This window comes from Lissotriton vulgaris, chromosome 6, assembly GCF_964263255.1.
Source record: "Lissotriton vulgaris chromosome 6, aLisVul1.2, whole genome shotgun sequence".
Lineage (NCBI taxonomy): Eukaryota > Metazoa > Chordata > Amphibia > Caudata > Salamandridae > Lissotriton > Lissotriton vulgaris.
The window spans coordinates 1364707462-1364728881 of record NC_141694.1 but is presented as its reverse complement, the minus strand read 5'-3'; positions in this window follow the sequence as shown (position 1 = coordinate 1364728881).

Below are 21420 nucleotides of genomic sequence, written 5' to 3'. Positions count from 1 at the left end.
TTGCGAATTCGCATTTTGCGAATTCGCAAATAAGGAATAATTTCCCATGCATTCCTATGGGCCAGGAGGCCCATAGGAATGATTGTGAAGTAATTCTCAAATTGCGAATTCGCAATTTGCTAATCGCAATTTGCGAATTATTTCAAGGGTGCAGAGGTGTCTCAAAGACACCCTGTTGCACCCCTGAAATGTACATGTGTGTGCATATGGCGCACATAAATGCCCTATGGGCATGTGTGTGCGTCACATGCCATCATCAAAAATGCTAAATTGTGCATTTTTTAAAGACTTCGCAAATTACCATCAACTACAACTTGGTGGTAATTTGCGAATTCTTAAACAGAAATCGCAATTCAAAAATGCTTCATACATAGCATTTAAGGAATCACAAAATTGCGATTCCTTAAATGCTATGGCAAAATAAGGAATCGCAAATTTTTGCTATTTCTTATTTTGCGAATTTTTGATGCATGCCAAAACATGCAAAAATACCTTTTGCGATTCGCAAAGGCCGAAATTCTGCTAATTTCGGCCTTTGCGAGTCGCAAAAAGCTTGATACATCTGCCCCTAAAACTCTGCAAGCATACAAACGAGTGTGACTTGGAGGCTGTTAATTCACATCGTTAGGTAAGTGGGCAATTACAACAGGAAGGGGATACCCTACCCAATCAGCTCAGCAAATTTACTTTTTTCAGTCATTTCCCAAACAGAAATGTCACAAGCTCTTTTAGCTTTCGGGTAGAGAACTAAGGCAATTTGTTATTCCTGCATCTCCTTTGACTCAGGAATACTAATTCAGCGATTACACAGTTTTCAGAAACAAGGGCGAAAGGACAGAAGTTACTTTCTAACACTAGCTGATTGTTTGCTAATCTTGGATTATTTTTTTTTTAAAGAATTTAAGAATCACAAACTGGCAGGTGGAGAAGGGAATGGCTAGTGATGGGTTTAAATGTCCAGGGTCCGCGCTCCCAGGCGGTTCTGCACAACCAGAGAGTTTGGATGTTTTACAGTGATAATGTTCAGGAGTGCAGACTGACGATACAAGGCAGTGATTATGGGAGAAGTTTGGTTTCTATCTAGTCAATCAGAGATGAGATCCATCATTTTTGTTTTGTGATTGAATTTATGTTGTTTTTCCCCGAGGACTGTGGGTGAATGAATACATTGCTAATTGTTTTTTATGAATGTTGCCTTGCTGAGACCTCATTGCTTCTAGGTACTAATGTACGTGCAGCACATTGATGAGCCAGCACACACTACTAAGAGCGAAAGAAGATTTTAGAGTTTATAGAGTACAAACACCATTTGAACTCAAGGAAGGTGGAGGGCTAGATCCAACCGAAGCAAGAGTAGAAGAGGCGAGCCCTAAGCACTGTGGAGTGGGACCTTTCTCAGTTTTTCTAGCAATTTTACATCTTGGCTATTCTGCCTGATGGTGCAATGCTTTTTAATGGGAAAGTATGACCAAAAGGGTGATGTGGTGTGGCTCACTAGTTAGAGGCGGCAGACCCATAAGCAGAGAACGGCCCGGGACCAGGGTTCAATTCCCAACGCGGCAGGGTCGTGGACCAGGGTCAAAACGGACTTGATAATTCTCGCCTCGGTGCCTACTCTAACCAGGGAACACACTTGGCAATTCTGGGCATTAACTAGGGAACACACTTGGCAATTCTGGGCATTAAGCTTGCCTCATCTCTACAACGGCCCCCCACAGACGCCGGGGATGCCTGGTTTCACCTTGCAGATACCCAGAAAGGGACCATCTCACAGGGAAAACCAGGACGGGTTCCCCAGCGGTCTTCAGCGCCAGGATACTCCATGGAGTTGCAGTGCGCTTTACAAGTACAACCACATTTACATTTACATTTACATGTGTGTACAATGAATACATATTAGTTGGTGAAATGATAACTATCATCAACTCTCAAAGCTTATGTTCTCATGAAGCATCTGCCAATAGGTTGTCCTGTCTAAACCTGCTTGATGATAGCAGAAATGAACAGTTGCAAGAACCGGGGCATAGCTACAATTGGTGCAGCAGGTGCAGTGGCACCGGGGTTAAGTCCCTGAGGGGCCCATTGAACACTGATAATTGATGCATTTTTAACACCCCACCATCAGTCAAATGAGACATTTTCCTTTTTTGAAACAGGTCCCATAGTATCCTTAGTGTGCTACTGTGCAGGAACCCATAAGGGCATGACTGATTAGAGAAGCAAAAGAAAAAGGGACACAAGTAAAAATACAGGTTATAAAAGAAGAGAGCGTACAGAGAAAATCTGAAAAGAAGTGAGAAACTATAGACACCCTAAGTGCAAAGATTTCAGTAGTCAAAAGGAAAGGGTCGAAACTATGACATGTTTACCACTGTCACAATGTATGCACTTTGTAAAGTGTCAAGCTCTGCAAGAGTTAAAAGCAAAAATGCAAGGCATTAAAAAACATGGAGACTTGCAAAGTTAGTTGCAATGCACAATGTCAACATCAATATTTCTTGTGAATCGCAGGCGATGGGGAAGCAAAACTGCTTTCACCCATTCCTTGTGATTCACACGGAAATGTATCTGTCGTTGTGATTGTTCAAGCATTGAAAGCTTCAAGACAGCCATTGGGGAACAGATTGCATCCTGTGAATGGTAGCTTTGGGTATCGGGCGACATGTATCATTACTACTAACCACTACATGCCCCCACCACTATTCCACTCACAATGTGGCCTATTGGCATTGCCACTATGGGCCCAAGAAGTTTGTAGTTCACCTAATTTCACCAGATACAAAATTTAGCAAAAGGCACACAAATGATGGACGGAATGGGGCACCTCAGCCACGAGATCTGGGTTAATTCAATCGTTCTTTTGCTCATCATGCCACCCCAGTTTAGATCCAGCCATATGCAAATCCGTCATGACCCTGCTACTCATGGGAACAGTCCAGCCCAAACTACCAAACCAGGTCCTACCTGGACCAGCAACAAGCATCCTGGGACCTGCTCTGCCTCCTGTAGCAAGATTTCTTCTCATAGGTGGGCAGGAAATATGACTGCATGGAAACAGCTGATGAGCAGGGCTCTGCCGTGAGTTGCAGCAGAGAAACACTGCAAATACTGGTGGCTCGGCAGATACATATTATCCATTCTCCGCTACAGCAGACCACCACCTCTCCAAGGACCAACAGATTTGCAGCTGCTGAGTGGCTTGGCTTATTCGTGACCCTGGGCCACAGCAGTTGAGACGCTTTCCCTAGTGATGCTGGCCCTTTTCCAACTCCTTTTCCATTTTTCTTAAATTTCCTGCTTTTTACCCTTTGCAAAGTTCTTGTGGTTTCCGTGTCTAAAAATGTGTATTTCACAACTTTGCATATCTGCATGCAACCTGCCCTTTAAGTGCCACTTTGTAAATGCAGATATGGAGGTATGCTGGTCATAAAGGTTTGCAGAAGGAATCCTCGCTTATAAATATTGACGAGGGAGGAAATCTGTGCATCTCGGAGACCATCTTTTGCACTTGGATGAATGTATACATGCTGCAAGCTGCAAAAAATTAACCAAAATTGATGGTCCAGGAGAGGCATTTACACATTGTTGGAGAGAGAGATAAAAAGGAATATACTTCAAAGAAAAAACAAGAAATAAAATTAACTCACCACAAATTACCAATTCGAAATCGTAAACTGTCAACCCTTCTACTACTAAGGTGATTCCACACACCTGTGGCAGAGCGTTTTTATTTTTTAAAAGTTGTGTTAGTTTGTTGAAACACATCTGCCTCATTGCATCAATGTGCATCCCCCAAAAAATATCAAGGATATGTATTCTTGCAACAACCACATTTGTCAGATTTTCAGCACTTTTCCATCAAAACATGGTATTTCCTTCCAGCTTCCTCATGCAGGACAATATCCCTGATATGGGGTGACTCACATGTGTATTTGTCTGTGTCTCCTAACTGTGGGGCTATCAGGCATGTGAGGGTTTTCAATGGGTTTGAGAGCCCACGTCGAAAACCTGGGTACAGTGCATTCAGGAAATTTCGATAAAATTGAAACAGACATGATAGTTGAGGGTACCTATAATTTGGTCGAAGGTATCACGCCTGGGCCGTATTGAAACTTGTCAGAAAGGGGATTGTGACTCGTAGCTTCCGAGTCACTAAAGAAGTTGCACAGCTTTATTCACATTTGTGTTGAATTTTTATCACATACTCACTCATAAACCAATTTCATCCATTTTATTTCAATAATTTATTCATTTTTTGTCTGTCACGTCACAGAAAACAAAGTTCCCTACTTTCACGCTTGTTAATTGCACTTGGATTGCCCATCCGGGCTTATCCATTAGCACGTAAAGAGAACTTCATCAGTCCATTACATATCTTCACCCAATGCATTTCCGTCTCGTGTTCGACCTTCCTCAGGGGTATCTACAATTCTTAAGAATGCATATGTCAGACCCACATTTTTTACAAATGACTGTAAATACTTCGAAGCACTTTCACCAGCCTTACCTGCCGTGAGGGAAACGGCCAACCTTCAGTGATATTCCCGCCGTGAGGGGAACGGCCAGCAAAAACTCCATCTCTGCGGTGAGGGGAACGGCTTCAGCGGGACCAGACCGCACCCGAGGGAACACCATTCCCCAAGAGCCCCGGCACACCGGCGCTCCCGTGACGCTCCTGCTGCGCCCGCAGGCGCTATAACAGCGCAGAGCGTCGAGCAGGGCGAGGGGGCACTTTGAGGCACTTTCACCAGCCTTACCTGCCGTGAGGGAAACGGCCAACCTTCAGTGACATTCCTGCCGTGAGGGGAACGGCCAGCAAACACTCCATCTCTACCGTGAGGGGACCGGCTTCAGCGGGACCAGACCGCACCCGAGGGACTACATTCCTCAGCAGCCCCGGCACACCGGTGCTCCCGTGACGCTCCTGCTGCGCCCGCAGGCGCTATAACATCGCAGAGCGTCGAGCGGGGCGAGGGGGCACTTCGAGGCACTTTCACCAGCCTTACCTGCCGTGAGGGAAACGGCCAACCTTCAGTGACATTCCCGCTGTGAGGGGAACGGCCAGGAAACACTCCATCTCTGCCGTGAGGGGAACAGCTTCAGCGGGACCAGACCGCACCAGAGGGAGTACATTCCCCAGCAGCCCCGGCACACCGGCGCTCCCGTGATACTCCTGCTGCACCCGCAGGCGCTATAACAGTGCAGAGCGTCGAGCGGGGCGAGGGGGCACTTCGAGGCACTTTCACCAGCCTTACCTGCCGTGAGGGAAACAACCAACCTTCAGTGACATTGCCGCCGTGAGGGGAACGGCCAGCAAACACTCCATCTCTGCCGTGAGGGGAACGGCTTCAGCGGGACCAGACCGCACCGAGGGACTACATTTCCCAGCAGCCCCGGCACACCGGCGCTCCCGTGACGCTCCTGCTGCGTCTGCAGGCGCTATAACAGTGCAGAGCGTCGAGCGGGGCGAGGGGGCACTTCGAGGCACTTTCACCAGCCTTACCTGCCGTGAGGGAAACGGCCAACCTTCAGTGACATTCCCGCCGTGAGGGGAACGGCCAGCAAACACTCCATCTCTGCGGCGAGTGGAATGGCTTCAGCGGGACCAGACCGCACCCGAGGGACTACATTCCCCAGCAGCCCTGGCACACCGGCGCTCCCGTGACGCTCCTGCTGCGCCCGCAGGCGCTATAACAGTGCAGAACATCTCCCGCCTCGCGGGACGCACGTGGGAGTGTGCCGGGCTAATCCCGGGCAAAGGGCGGGCCCTCTGTGGCCCTCGGAGGCCGGAGGAGACTGGGTTGGGCCACCCCCCTAACATCTACGGTGGATACTGATGCAGCCCATGCTACCAACTAAAGGAACTGTGAACATTGATACTAAACCCCTTGGCCCCACATGCTTTGGAAATAGCGCCTTAGTGTGAAATTTAAAGTAGTGAACACTGGCCTTTTGAGAACTTTTCCCATACCTACCACTGAATTGATAAACCTCTGTAAAGAATGAGTAACTTGGGTAAAAGGTCAAAAATCTCCATACCACGTCCAAACACTAGGCTGCAAGCAGCCATGCCACAGCCTCTACCTACCCTAACAGCCATAGACAAGATGCTACAAAAACTATAGGCGTTGTAGCAACGGCGATTGAAAATACTGAGAGAAGGCTATCTCTCACACCCACTTTATGTATTCAAGATCTAGGAGGAGATTGCTCAGACATTGTAACAGATGTTCCCAATTTAAACTCTTATTTAACATCATCCTATGTTGAGCTTCCTTGCGCACAGGCCCCCACAGAGACTCCCATAGTGGTCGAAGATACCCCCACAGATCTGATTCCTCCCCCGGGCTCGGAAATCCCCAAAATTAGTAATACATGCCCCAGAAGGAAAAAAGAAAGTTTACCAAAAAAGAAAACGGGGAAAAAAACATAACCAACCATAATCTTGTGACTCCAACAAAACACATGCCGCAATTGACACCAGGCATACCTTGCTGGGTCACTAATATGGTGGCTGACCTACAGGCATGTCTGGAACAGACCATCGTCACCCACATCAAACCACTGGTCTCCAAAATAGACAAATTAGTCTCTATCCAAAATAATAGGGGGGCAGCGACGGTAAAGTCTGCTAAACCTATATGCAACCCAGCTCTGTCTAAGCAGGGCGGGATATGAAAGAAAAATCCACAGAGGGATAAGGTAGCATCAATAGCAAACCCCCAAACACCAAATATAAATGTAGGAACACCCTTATCTATCACTAAGTCTATCAGAGTTCCCACCCCCCCTCGGTCGACAATCACCATCAATGGACAGACCCATCAGGGAGGTGGAAACTCTAATAAAGACAAAATGGGCCCCAAACCCAAAGATTGAAAAAAATGAGACTAAAAGTAGTTTGCCCAATATCAGAAATGCACCATTCAAAGCCAGTCCGCCCAACTGCCGACCATTAACCTTCCCCCAGAGGCCCTGCCCTTCGTGGTAGTACTCACAGGAGTCCCGCCCCTAGGTGAAGGAAGAAGAGAAAATCCCCTTGAGTTAAAAAATAAGTGCATACAATGGCTAAACGCAAATAGACCATTACCCCCACACACATCAGGGGAAATACTTGCTGTTAGAAGAGGGGAGTGGATTGGGAAGGGCCCAAAAACTGTGGCAGGAGATATTATAGTAATACATTTTAGAGATACCTCTGCGGTGGATCATATTTGTAATGCCCCTTTGGGCCGTTCACATACCCAAATATATCCACTTCATCTGTCTTATTTTTATCCTACCCCACACTCCAGAGATCAGTCTACCTAAATAGGGCTTCTCATGGGAGGGGCCATCACGGCCCACCAAACAGAATGCAACAGTGGCGAGCACCTGGGGAGGGCATTTTCCCACACGATTTCATAAACCGACTTCAAGCCCACTGGGACAGGTTCAGTGTACTGGAAAAGGTGGATTGACTACGACAAGCTGAGAATTTTCCACCTCAACCTGTAAAAGGAAAACCCATAAAAGAGCCCACACCGAAAGGAAACATTCTACTCACTACCCCCGGAGAAAGCACGAGAGAGGGAAGTGACTTAGAGCAGCAGTGGGGGACCCAGTTTGTAGATTATGTGAGGCACCGAGGAAAGATATGTGGGACGCACCCAGCTAAGAGGGAATGGAAGGAACAAACTCAGATAATGTAACTGTCCCAAATGGTATAACGATAATTGAGGGAGACATGATCGTTTATTCACTTGGGGTGGGGACAAATATTTTAGATGGGCAGGACGAACTTAAAATCGTATCCTGGAATATAGCAGGATTTGCTTCCAAATATGAGGTCCAGGAATGGAGACAATATATCACCAGGTTTCATGTCATATGTTTACAGGAGACCTGGATGATTGATGCAAATCACTTCACCATGGAGGGGTTTAAGTGTTTTCCAGTCCCTGCCCTAAGGTCTTCCTCAGGGAGAGCGGTGGGGGGGCTACTAATATATGTATATCTCCGTATAGATGGGGTATGGTCCAACTACAATTGGAATTCGCACAATATGCAGGCGATAGACCTTCGCTCCAAAGGGATAAACATCATACTGGTAAACTGGTATAACGCTGTTGGAGCAAATGGCAGGGGAGGTGTAATAAAAGAACTAGACGCCCGCCTAAATGCCCAGTTATTGGTGGCAGAGGTAGCAGTTGCCCCGCGTGTCGTCCTTGTGGGGGACTTTAATTGCCACCTTTGTGAGAACTTGAGACCACTAAATAAGGACTAGGACCGCTGCACAATGGAGAAAGGGCCACACTTTGTACACTCCCCAGATGGGTGGGAAATAGATAAGGTGATGAAAAGGCATAATCAATCAATCAATCAATCATTACATTTATATAGCGCACTACTTACCCAGAGGGTCTCAAGGCGCTGGGGGGGGGGGGGTTTCTGCTACTGCTCGAACAACCAAGTCTTGAGTTGCTTCCTGAAGGCGAGGTGGTCCTGGGTCAGGCGGAGGTGGGTGGGGAGGGAGTTCCATGTCTTGGCGGCAAGGTAGGAGAAGGACCGTCCCCCTGTGGTGGCTCTACGGATGCGGGGGACGGCGGCGAGGGCGTGGCTGGTCGATCGAAGCTGGCGTTTGGGAGCGTAGAAGTTGAGGCGGCTGTTGAGGTATCCTGGGCCTTGGCTGTGTAGGGCTTTGTGTGCGTGGGTGAGGAGACGGAAGGTGATTCTCTTGTTGACCGGGAGCCAATGCAGATCTCTCAGGTGTCCGGAGATGTGGCTGCAACGGGGGATGTCCAGGATGAGTCGTGCTGAGGCGTTCTGGATCCGCTGGAGTCTCTTCTGGAGTTTGGCGGTGGTTCCGGCGTAGAGGGTGTTGCCGTAGTCCAGACGGCTGGTGACGAGGGCCTGGGTGACCGTCTTCCTGGTCTCGGTGGGGATCCACCGGAAGATCTTACGTAGCATGCGCAGGATGTTGAAGCACGACGAGGAGACGGCGTTGACTTGTCTGGTCATGGAGAGGGAGGAGTCCAGGATGAAGCCCAGGTTGCGTGCGTGGTCTGTTGGTTTGGGTGCGCTGCCTAGGGCGGGGGGCCACCAGGAGTCGTCCCAAGCGGCGGGTGAGGATCCCAGGATGAGGACTTCCGTCTTCTCTGAGTTCAGTTTCAGGCGGCTGTTCTTCATCCATTCGGCTACCTCTTTCATCCCTTCGTGAAGGTTGGCTCTGGCGGTGGCGGGGTCGTTGGTAAGGGAGAGGATCAGGTGGGTGTCGTCAGCGAAGGAGATGATGTTGAGGTTGTGCTGGCGTGCGATGTCTGCGAGGGGGCTCATGTAGATGTTGAAGAGGGTTGGACTGAGCGAGGAGCCTTGAGGGACGCCGCAGATGACTTCGGTGGCTTCAGATCTGAACGGAGGGAGTCGGACTCTCTGTGTCCTTCCGGCGAGGAAGGAGATGATCCACTCCAGTGCCTTCTCCTGGACTCCGATGTTGCTGAGGCGTTGTACTAGGGTACGATGGCAGACAGTGTTGAAGGCCGCGGAGAGGTCGAGGAGGATGAGGGCCGCTGTTTCTCCGTTGTCGAGCAGCGCTCGGATGTCATCGGTGACTGCGATCAGGGCGGTCTCGGTGCTGTGGTTGGCCCGGAAGCCAGACTGCGAGGGGTCGAGGGATCCGTTCGTCTCGAGGAAGGCGGCCAGCTGCTTGTTGACGGTCTTCTCGATGACTTTAGCAGGAAACGGGAGCAGCGAGATGGGGCGGTAGTTTTTGAGGTCGGTGGGGTCAGCCGATGGCTTCTTGAGTAGAGCGCTGAGTTCGGCGTGCTTCCAGCTCTCCGGGAAGGTAGCGGTGTCGAAGGAGGTGTTGATGATATCCCGCAGGTGGGGTGCGATGATAGCGTCGGCCTTGTTGAAGACGTGGTGAGGGCAGGGGTCGGTCGGAGATCCGGAGTGGATGGAGTTCATCGTGCGGACGGTGTCTTCGGTGCTGATCGGAGTCCAGGCGCGGAGGGTGGTGGTGGGGGGCAGTGGTTCGGTCGTGGTGTTCGTCGGTTGAGTGCTGAAGCTGTTGTGTATGTCCGCGATCTTGTTGTGGAAGTAGGAGGCGAGGGAGTTGCAGAGGTCTTGCGAAGGGGTGATGTCGTTGTTTCCGGCGTTGGGGTTGGAGTGCTCTTTGACGATGTTGAAGAGTTCTTTGCTGTTGTGTGCATTGTTGTCCAGTCGATCCTTGAATGCAGTTTTCTTGGTGGCGCGGATGAGTTGGTGGTGTTTTCGGGTGGCGAGCTTGAGGGCAGTCATGTTGTCCGGTGTTGGGTCTCTGCGCCAGGTTCTCTCGAGGGCTCGGCAGTTCTTCTTGGAGCTCTTGAGTTCGTCGGTGAACCATGGGGCTTTCTTGCTGCCGGGTTTGCTGGGCGGGGTCCTCAGGGGGGCGAGCTCGTCTGCGCAGTCGCTGATCCACTTCGTGAGGTTGGTGGCCGCCTGGCTGGGGTTCGTTGTGCTGGTCGGAGGGTTCATGCTCAGGGAGGACGCGAGCTGGTCGGCTTTGATCTTGTTCCAGTTCCTGCGTGCAGCCTGTTGCTGGTGGTGGTGGATCGTGGTCCTTGCGAAGCTGAAGTGGACGCAGCTGTGGTCCGTCCAGTGGAGTCCGGTGGCGTGGCTGAAGGCGATGTCCTTGCTGGATGAGAAGACGGGGTCGAGTGTGTGTCCGGCGCAGTGGGTGGGGGTGGTCACCAGTTGCTTGAGTCCCAGGTTGGCGAGGTTGTCCAGCAGGGTGGTGGTGTTGCTGTCGTTGTTGTTCTCCAGGTGGAAGTTGAGGTCCCCTAGGAGGATGTAGTCAGCGGAGCAGAGGGCGTGTGGGCTGATGAAGTCGGCGATGTCTTCGCTGAATTGTGTGCGTTGTCCAGGGGGTCTGTAGATGAGGGTGCCTCTGAGGGTGGTCTTGGGGTTGATGTGGACTTGGAATTGCAGGTGCTCGGCGATAGCGAGGGTGTCATCGGTGTTGGTCGTGATGCGGATGGTGTTCCTGTGGACGATGGCGATGCCTCCTCCGGTGTGGTTGACGCGGTCCCTTCGGATGATCTTGTAGCCGTCTGGGATGGCGATGGCGATGTCAGGCACTGAGGAGGCGTTCATCCAGGTTTCTGTGAGGAAGGCGACGTCTGGGGCTGTGGTGTCGAGCAGGTTCCAGACCTCGATGGCGTGCCTGTGGATGGAGCGGGTGTTGAGCAGGATGCATTTCAGGTGGCTGCTGCTGTTGCTCGTCTTGGTTGGTGTAGTTGTAGTGCAGGTCCGGATGCAGGAGAACTTGCAGGAGTTGCAGCAGAAGGGTCCGTGGGTGCGTCTCGGGGTGGCTCGGTAGCAGCCCGGGACTCGGCCGGCATTGAGTGTGTTGAGGGTTGCGGCGTCGTACGTCCGGCGGATGGGCTGGGGTCTGCGGGGGCCAGGGGTCCTGGCACTGGGCGCGGTCCAGGCGCGGACGGGCGCAGACGGGCTTACCTTTGGCGCACCTTCGGCGCTCAGTCGGTGCTCCCGCTGCGCACGTCCGCTGCGCGGTCGCTGAGGGGGCGTCATAAGAGGGGAGCCGGGAGGGCGGGTCAGCTGGGAGGCGGGGTCGCGTCCACCAATGGACTGGCGAGGGGGCGGGTCCTTAGGCAGGAAGCGGCGGGAAAGCGGGATCGGTTTCAGCGGGCGGCCCTGCGGCGGCTGGGGCGCCGCTCACGGCGTCGGTGAGGAGCTGGCACAGCAAGGGTCCCTGGAGCAGGAGCGCTGAGGAGCTAGGGGGCAACCAGGCCAGAGGCGCAGTGGTCATGGTCATGGTCAAGATTGGCAATGAAGGGGAACCAAGCCAACCTTCGAGGGTAGAGGATGTCACTCTTATATAGACTTTATAATGGTTTCCACTAAATTTAAAACGTGGGTTAGTAGGGTGGCAATCGAAAACAGTATGTTTAGTGACCATAACCCTTTAGTGGAGGAGATAAAATGCTTAAAAGTTAAGAACACACCACCGGGAGTAGATAGGACAGAAAGGATAGTAGACCAAGGGAGGGGGCTTAGATGGTCCAAAATAGATGGGGAAAAGTTTTATAAAAGTCTAATAACCACAGGGTCAGATGCAATAAATGTATGCCTTGACCTAAATAATGAGGGAGTGGCGATAGTGACGGCATTCGAAGAGATGGCTCATCTCATCGACGGACTCCTGAAGACCACCACAACTAGGGCACCAACTACAACACCCAGATGGTTTGACAAAGAATGCTCAAAGGCACATAAAGATCAGAAATTCAGCCTAAAACAGCGCCCCAGAGAGAACACTCAAATATCCCAATGCAGATTGACGTACAAAAAGACGCTAAAAACTCGAAAAGTCAGTCTTCAAAGACAAGCCTGGTAGGATTTAAGGGAGGTGGCAGAAAGAAGAGATCTGTCTTTGTTTTGGAAAATTATAAATAAACCGTGTTTCCAAGACTCAAACGCACCAAAAATCCTGAACATCATCCTACCAGAGCAGTGGCAGGCCCGTTTTCAGAACCTGTATAATCATACAGGCGAAACAAACAATGATGAAGGACAGAGGCCAAAATCAATTGCATGGCTAGAGAATACCCTGGCTGAAGTAGAAGGGGCAATCCTGGGGCTCACTAAAAACAAAGCACCTGGCCCAGATGGCATACCCCGACCTCTACCTTAGTAAAGTGGAACTGTGGGCTCCTATTCTTACGAGGGTCCTGAACGCGGCAGTAGAGGCGGGACTGCCGCGCTCCTGGTCCTCGGCAACCATCGTTCCAATCTTTAAAAAAGGGAATCGGGATGACCCCCAATGCTATCGTCCGATATCCCTGATGGATGTCACGGCGAAGGTGTTGGGTCGTGTCATTCTAAAACACCTGTCAGACTGGGCTGATAGTAACCAGCAAATAACAGACATCCAAAATGGGTTCAGGGAGGGAAGGTCGACTACGGACCAGTGTCTGAACCTCTACCTCCTGATCGCTAAGTACACCATAGCGAACAAAGGGGCGGTCTATCTAGGGTTCATGGACCTCTCCGCAGCATTTGACCATGTGAATAGGGAGAAACTATGGTCCCTGATGATAGGCCTAGGGGTGGAACAAGATCTAGTTGATACTTTAAAGGCCCTACATTGGAATACATCTGCGTCTGTCCGCTATAACCAAGATGGAAGTAAGACCTCACCATTCCCATGTACGAGCGAAGTAAGGCAGGGCTGTATCTTAGCTCCATTTTTGTTCTCACTGTACATTAACAACTTTGACAGGGAACTATGTAAACTTGGAGTGGATTCCCCCCAAATAGGTTCTCGCCCAATCCCCATCCTGCTCTACGGGGACGACGCAGTGCTGTTAGCCAGAACACCACTGGGACTGCAGAGGTTGATTGACGGATTCGTAAGCTTCATGGCCACACTGGGTCTGTCAGCAAACCTAGACAAGTCATATGTCATTGTAGCAGGGGAAAGACCAAACAAGAAATTCACTTACAAGATAGGCTCCCATAAAATGGGCCTGGTCCAGTCCTTTTCCTACCTAGGCGTTCTATTTGACGGCCTTTTAAAGTTCAAATCCCTGGTGGACAAACACGCCGTAAAATTGGTGGCCTCGTCAGGGGCTATAATGGGCTATGGAGGAGACAGGGTAGATGGTCCCCGGAGCAAGTGATGAACTTGTACAGATCGATATGTTGTGCTAAAGCAGCCTACGGCTCGGAAGTCTGGGGTTTCGTAAACACATACCAAGTCCAGGCAGAAGAAAATATGTTTTTTAGAAGGATCCTGAAAGTACCGAAAAGTACCTCATCTTATATCATACATGAGGAACTGGGAGAACCCTATATTACAGATCGAATCAAGGTCAGGCCGCTCCTGGCCTGGGTCAAAATCTGGTCTAATCCCGAGGCCGGTTTGAGCAAGCAAATTATTAAATACCGCGATAAAGGGAGTTCCATCCCCTGGTTAAAGTATGTTAAAGGCACTCTAGAAGCAATTGGCTGCAAGAATTTTTACTTTACACCGCCCTGAAGCCCTCCTCGCCCAGAATAAGACAATGGTCAAGAGACTTTTTGGTGAATGGACACTCATGTGCAGGGCGGCCACAGAAGAGCGTAAACCCACGGTCGCGTCTTATAGATTGCTGAAATCTGAAAGTGGAATGGAACCCTATTTATCAGTGATCCATACTGCACAAGACAGATTTTTCTATGACCCGCTTTAGGTTGAACATGTTGCACCATCTGTTGTCTGTTCCCTCTGGTTTTAAGTTATCGTTAGAGCAGAAGGGTACCTGAGGCTGCGACAATAGGTCTCCGCAGGATACCCTTCACTTTGTACTGTTATGCTCATTTTACTCATTTCCCAGGTGTAAGTTCCTCGTGGGAATCCTGAAACGAGCCAAATTCAAACATGCCAAGACAGCCCTATTGTTTTTGCAGAAGGCCACAGATCCTTACACACTGTCTTGTACTACGAGTTTTATCAGGGTGGCAATGAGACTAAGGAACACGAGAGAGACAAGCGATTGTAATACTTTGTAAATAGAGACTGGACAACAGGAAATCTCTGATACGAATGTAATGGTTTTTTATCTTTTTAACGTGGTTTTTAAATGTTTTTAATGTACTTTTATTGTATCTTTTGAAGTGCTGAATAAAGTTATTTGATACTGATACTGACTGTAAATAACACAAAATAATTTTTTTCTCAAACCCCAAAATCATAATACATCCTTCTAAAGCAAATGTTTATTCCCCACTGTTCATCTGTTTACCTTCTTTGCAACATTACCCCTACATTCATAACACCTTCTCCATGGTTTAAACAGAATCAGTTTCCGATAACACTTTAGATGAAATAGCCCATCCTCTTCGCATTCCGCCAATCGGTTATACAACGTATCTTACTCTCCCCAACTCCCTAGATTGTACCTGTAGTATTGAAACCTACCACAACCTCATATTTTCAACATCTACACATGCTAAGATTTCATCACTGTGTGCCAACCCTCACTTCGCCTTACTTGCTGGCCAGGACAATGCAATGACCATAACTTTGTCAGATTTGTTGACATTGTTTCCTCAAAACATGGTAATTCCTCCAGTATTTCTCACTCAGGAAAATATCCTGCCAGGCATTAAGGCAATAAGGCGTAAGAACTGACCCATCCAACTACAGGATGATTTCTCTTATTGATGTGGAAGCCAAAATATACGCATCAAATCTTTTAAGAGCATTGGAAGACTGGGTCAACTCGAACAAGATCCTTCCAATCACCCAGACAGAGTTCAGGCCCGGAATTAACACGTCATGCAATCTGCTCGCATTAAACCTTCTTGTCGACAATGCAAAGGTAAAGTCAACAAAACTGTATACCTGCTTTGTCGATCTAAAAGCGGCGTTCGACACAGTACCAAGGGAGATCCTATGGCAAAAGATGGCCAATTGGGGGATAGCATCGAAGCTGCTGCGGGCCATCATAAACCTATATACATCAACTTGGGTTAAAATAAAAATAGGCAATGGCGACAGAACAACAGCAAAAATACCCACCCACGTCGGCCTCAAGCAGGGATGCGTATTGGCCCCAACCCTTTTCAACATCTTTACCGCGGACCTTGACCAGTGTATCTCGGAGATACAAACCGACCCTCCAAAGCTAGCGCACCACAAAATAAGGAGTATACAGTACGCAGATGACATCGTACTTTGCAGCCAGACCCCGTGGGTCTTCAACGTTCCATCACAAGGCTGCATGAATACATCAGTGTGCACGGGTTGTCATTCAATTATAACAAAACGAGGATTGTCTGCTTCGGATCTCGGCCTGGGCGGCAATCATTTAAATGGCATATTGCAGGTAACATCATAAAGCAAAGCCTCTCTTACAAGTACTTGGGAGTAGTTGTCAATTCAAGCTGGTCACTAAAAGAGCACCAACAGCACAGAAAAGCCCAGTCCAACAAAATTGAAATGTCCATCCAACTTACACCTACTGAAAGTGATTGCGGCAAAGTTTCTACCATCCCTCACGTATGGCTCTGATCTATATAGAGGTAAAGACGCAAACTTTCTGAATTTACAACAGTCAGAGCTGTTCAAATACATCTTTCAGATCCCAAGGTTTGCATCCCAAGCACGACTCGAATTTGGGTTACTAAATCAGCAAACAGTCAGACGAGCCGCCATACTGAAAATGTGCTGGAAACTAATAGCAGCACAAGAGGACACGTTGATGGCTTTTTGCTGGACTGAAATAAACTATCAAACAAATGCAACAAAAACATGGAAATCAGCATTCGAAGAAGCACTGAAAGACCTCGATATGCAAGAGGCATGGAACATCAATTACACCTTTGCGGCATTTAAAAAAGTAGCCAACAGTGCAGCAAAACTAAAATCCTGGATGATAGATAAAGCTGCCCTAGCAAAGAAAAAACATGGCTGGCTGGTGCTCGGCTTGTATGAGAGATGCGCTCCTCAACCCTATTTAGTCACCCACATAACTGCACCCGTCCAACAAATGCTCCTAAGAGTTCGGTTGGGAACCTACATTTCAAAAGATAAAACCCCTGCATGGAAGCAAACATGGCCGACATCACTCTGCAGACTCTGTGGCCAATCAGATGAAACACTGACTCATATATTGTGCATTTGTCCATCATTGACCAACTTGAGACGTCATTATTTATTGCAAATATTTCATTTATTCCAAATAAGATCATGTCGGCCTGCGGTCATGTTAGCATTGAACAGTCATCAGCTACAGACAGCTTGCAGGGCCACCAGATTCTTACAGAAGGTGAGCCTCCTAATTCTGAAAACCGAACAAACGGTGACCAACGGCAAAAAACAGAAGGCATGAACTGTAATTAATGGCCAAGAATATAGACTAAGCAATATTGCTTTTTATCTTTCTTTCTTTTTCTTCAAAGCATAAGGATATCTTAGAATGTAACCGTACTTTTATTCAATGTTAGTTCTAATTCATTTTTAATTCTAGCAAAATTGTAAAGGTTTTGATTAACCATACACAATAAATTTACTACTTACACTCAGGAAAATATCCTGCCAGGCATTAAGACAACTCTGTGTTCCTCTAGATCTTGTGAGTGTGAAAGTACCAGACGTGCGAGTTTCCAATGAGTGTGAGCAGGGATGTACCCACTAGACACAAGGATGCACAGGTGTTGACCACAATATTTGGGACGTGGTCAGTCATTTTCCAAGCAAACCTACTAAAACTGGACTTTTATGAAAACTAGACACCAAAGTAAATGCAGGGGATTGTGTTTAGTTTCTTTGAGAAATATTTCAGCAATCTGCAAAAATATACCTGGCTATGAGTCAAAAGCTGTTTGGATATTTTCATTAAGCTAAAAATTCCCGGCGGAACGTCACTTTTTTAATATTCCGGTGGCGCAATGTGCCACTGGCATATTTATAAGGCCATGTAAAACCACGTTACTTGTCTTTTCATGGCCTTATAAATATGTGCCCTTTCTAAGCAGAAAACTGTGTGAAAGAGGCGATCCATGGGTGCTGCTGGGGGCGTTCACAGCAACATCCTTGGCTTTTTGACACTGCCCCAGATTTACGAGAAATCGTAAATCTGAGGCAGCGGCAAAAACGTATGCGTCCCCATGGGAGGGGTAAAGGAGGCACAACGAGGAAAAATATCTGCATTATGCAGCACACATAGAAAGAGGAAAAAGCCTATTGTGGTTGTTTTTGTGCAGGAATGTTTCCCTTCCTGCACAAAAATATTCATCCCCGCAATGCAAGCACCCAGCTGTAAGGCCTGCTGCGCTGCCCTACGCCAAAAAAAATCATAAATTAGGCCCTTAGAACTTATTATGTTCCGCAGCTGCAAGCACTTTCTAGCAGTGCTCAATACTTGACTTTAGAGAAGAAATATCTTTATTTCTCCTCGCTTTTCCTCCAGGGTGCAAAGTTGCCTGCTTTGGTGCACTAACAAGAAACGTGGGAAACCCAATAAACCCTTGGAGGCTTGGTACATATAGCAATTGATAAGTAAGAATTCCTACAAGGGATATATTTTGAAAGAACTTAATAAACCCCAATAAAATGAATAGATCTACTGTCAAGCCCACATATGGTGACTGACTAATGAACAATCAAAATTCAAATTGACTGATTTGTATAATGATAAATCTTCAAATGAACAATTAAAACACAGGTGTGAATATTTCAACAAATCAAATTATTTAATATAAGCAAATTGAAAGGGTACATAACAGTATAACTTCATACAAAAACCGAGGTAAAACAGTGTTATACAGAAATTGTGACCTCATGGTCTAGTATGTAAACATCTATTTCAAAATGTTATGTTGGAAAACCAATCTGAAAACAACAGAAAGCAATTCCCAAGAAACTGAATGACTGCAGAAATAGATGAGCTGGTCAACGTTTCGGTCTCTGCGGCATAAAAGACAGTTAGATCATCTTCAGGACGATGAATAAAAAGTTAATAATTTACCCTTACATCTAGTTAAGCAAAAAATATGTTGAACCGACTGAATCTCAAGTTATTGAGACTTCCAGGTAGCTAACACAGGAATAGTAATTTAAACTCCAGGCCTGACGCCATCTGCAGTGGTAGCGGTTAGTGAGAGGAGCAACGCCTTCTTGATACTGTTCGACGACAGCGAGCGATATCTTTAGCAAATCCTCTGGATTGCTGTAACAAAATTATGCCATCAGGCCTGGAGTTTCAATTACTATTCTTGTGTTAACTACCTGGAAGTCTCAATAACTTGAGATTCGGCTGGTTCAACATATTGTTTGCTTGACCAGATATAGGGGTCAATTATTAACTTTGTATTCATCATTCTGAAGATGGTCTAACAGACTTTTCTTTTCCTGGAGGGCAGTTACGCTGCCCAACGGCAAATAAAACCATAAATGAGGCCCTAAATTCAAACAGCATCTGGGGCACAAACAGTGCTTCTTTTGGAGATAGGCATATTAACAGAGAATGGATTTGTGTGTCTGTGTCCCAACAAGAAAGCATATAATGTTTGCGATTTTATCTTGAGGTAAAAAAAATCCAAATAGTGTTTAGCTCCTTCTCAGGGCAAAAGCACACAGCTTGTTCCTCTCAAAATTTCCCACTTACACAGAGAGTCATTGAAAGAAGAAGGAGATGTGTGTAACAATGGATAAATCAAACACGAAGTGGGGATTGGAGGGGAGGGACTAGGAACAATACTAGACACTGCTGCCAATCTCTGCTCTCTCGTTATTTTCTTTGGATGGTGGATGTTGCTCACACCCTCTACCTCACTTTTCTCCCTCCCCACCTCAGGAAAAATTGGATCAGGCCAGTGGGTGTGGCTAGGGTGAAGCTAGAGACAGTGATAGCCGTGCTGAGCCTCTCTTATAGGCCTTTTCACAGGCCCAACCTGGGGAATGACCTGGGAGGGGCGAGCGAATCCCTTCGAAATTGGTTGCAACATCATTTGTGACAGCAGTTGAATTTCGAAGAGGTGGGCCAGACGCTTGCACCAACTGCTTCAGTTGGGAGTTTGCTACAGAGCAGAATGGACATGGCACCAGAAGGCACCGGGCGCCAGCAAGCTTCCTCCCATCACCCCCAGCTCTATAAGGTGAACCACCACCAAGGGGAGGCACAAAAAAGTATGGGTGCTGCATTGGTCGCAGTCACAAAAAGGTCATGTGGATGTTTGTCATAATGGTATTCTGGGGACCGCATTTCACGATGTATACATTTACATCATCAAGGCACCAAAAGCGTTATACAATATTAACTAAAAGAGATGGAATTAATGGAGGTGGGCTCTTAAAAATTTACAATTATCAGAAGTGAAGTGAATGGTTCAGAGGAAGGTTGTTCATCCAGGACTACTGAAGATTTTAGGGGTGTCTTGCCATTTCCAAGGTGCCTAGACAATTCAAGGTCGATAGGCAATCCTTGTAACAAGTATTGCTGCTGTTCCTCGAAATGAAAGAACCAGGTAAAGTTGTGAGCTCAATGAAATGCAAAATGCCTCTTTTTTAGACTTTGACCTTCAGGGAGTTGCAGGACTGAACAGTCAAGACTTATTCCTGGAGGACTATGTGCAGGTAGAACGTTTTGTTCCGTTAGCACAACATATCACTCCTGATAATTGGATTGTCCAACCAGCTTTAATCTTTTTATAAAAATACATTTTATGCATCTACCAAACATGTGCAGTGACTTCAGGAAGTTCTGCAGCATAACAGTCTTTTGGTGTAATTGCAGTAAATACAATTCTGCCATGTTTTATGGTCAGCAGGAAATCAGGGTTACTATTGTACATGAATTTAACTTAGGATTCAGCCAAGTGTACCGCCTGCTTTCACTAAATGACCTGTTTTCTGCGTAACTGTTTGGTCATAGTCTCCTCTAGAACATGTAGGAGCCAGGAGTCCCTTGATAGTTCAGGGCCCTTGTATTGTTAGGGCCAGTTGGTTGTGTAAAGTCAGAGGAGCACTAATTAGTGTTGCACAGTCCATCAGTGATGTTGGTCAACTTGTGATGCTGCACGACCCTTAGCAGAAGGTCACAGTTTCAAAGTGAAGCTGCAGAAGAGTTGTGCCTTCCCCAATGATGATTTTGGCTTGCAGGTGAGATGGTATCATTTATGTACCTTGCAATCAAAGCATCAGGAATGCCATCTCTCAGGTACTTACCTGGGTATTTTTGCAATGGCTCACAGTAGTAAAGGGCTACCATATTGGGTGTCATTCAAACAGTCGCATTGGTGATGGGCCAAATTATGGGGTATCTCACACCGGGTTATATATCAAACTTGTGTCTGCAGGGTGCGGTTAACCGTGAATGGCCAGCTTATGGGGTGCCTCTCACAGGGTCACTGACCAGTCTCATTTAGCCTGTGTGTAGGGACTCACAGCATTGGTGGGCCACCTTGCTGTCTTGCTCAGTGCCTCTTTCATGAGAACAAGTCATCCTCTCACCTGAAGTAATTTGTCAGTCGAAGTGCTCAAATATTAAACTTCGGGTCAGGTCTGGCCTTAGAGCGTCTCTGATCTCACTAAAACGTAGCAGTTATATATCTCATGACAGCACTGCTATCTCCACCTTCCACAGTGCAAGGCAGGTTCTAAACACACAAGGATGTCTCAGAAAGGTTCAGCAGCATAAATCCTTTCTGCAGTCCTAGATAAGGTTCCAACCCTTGAAAGAAAGCTGTGGTTTCTTTTCTTTTCTTTTCCAGTCTTTTCTCTTTATCGTGTCATAAGGTTAACACTGGAGTGATATATAGACATTAAAAAGGAAGTTTTTGGCCTATCAAAAGGAAGCATTAGCCAGGTTCAAATAGCAGATTGAAAACTGACCAGCGAGGCTGCAGTGACAGGTCTAGAGTTATGTTTTCACTTGTCACTTTAGTAGTGGCAAA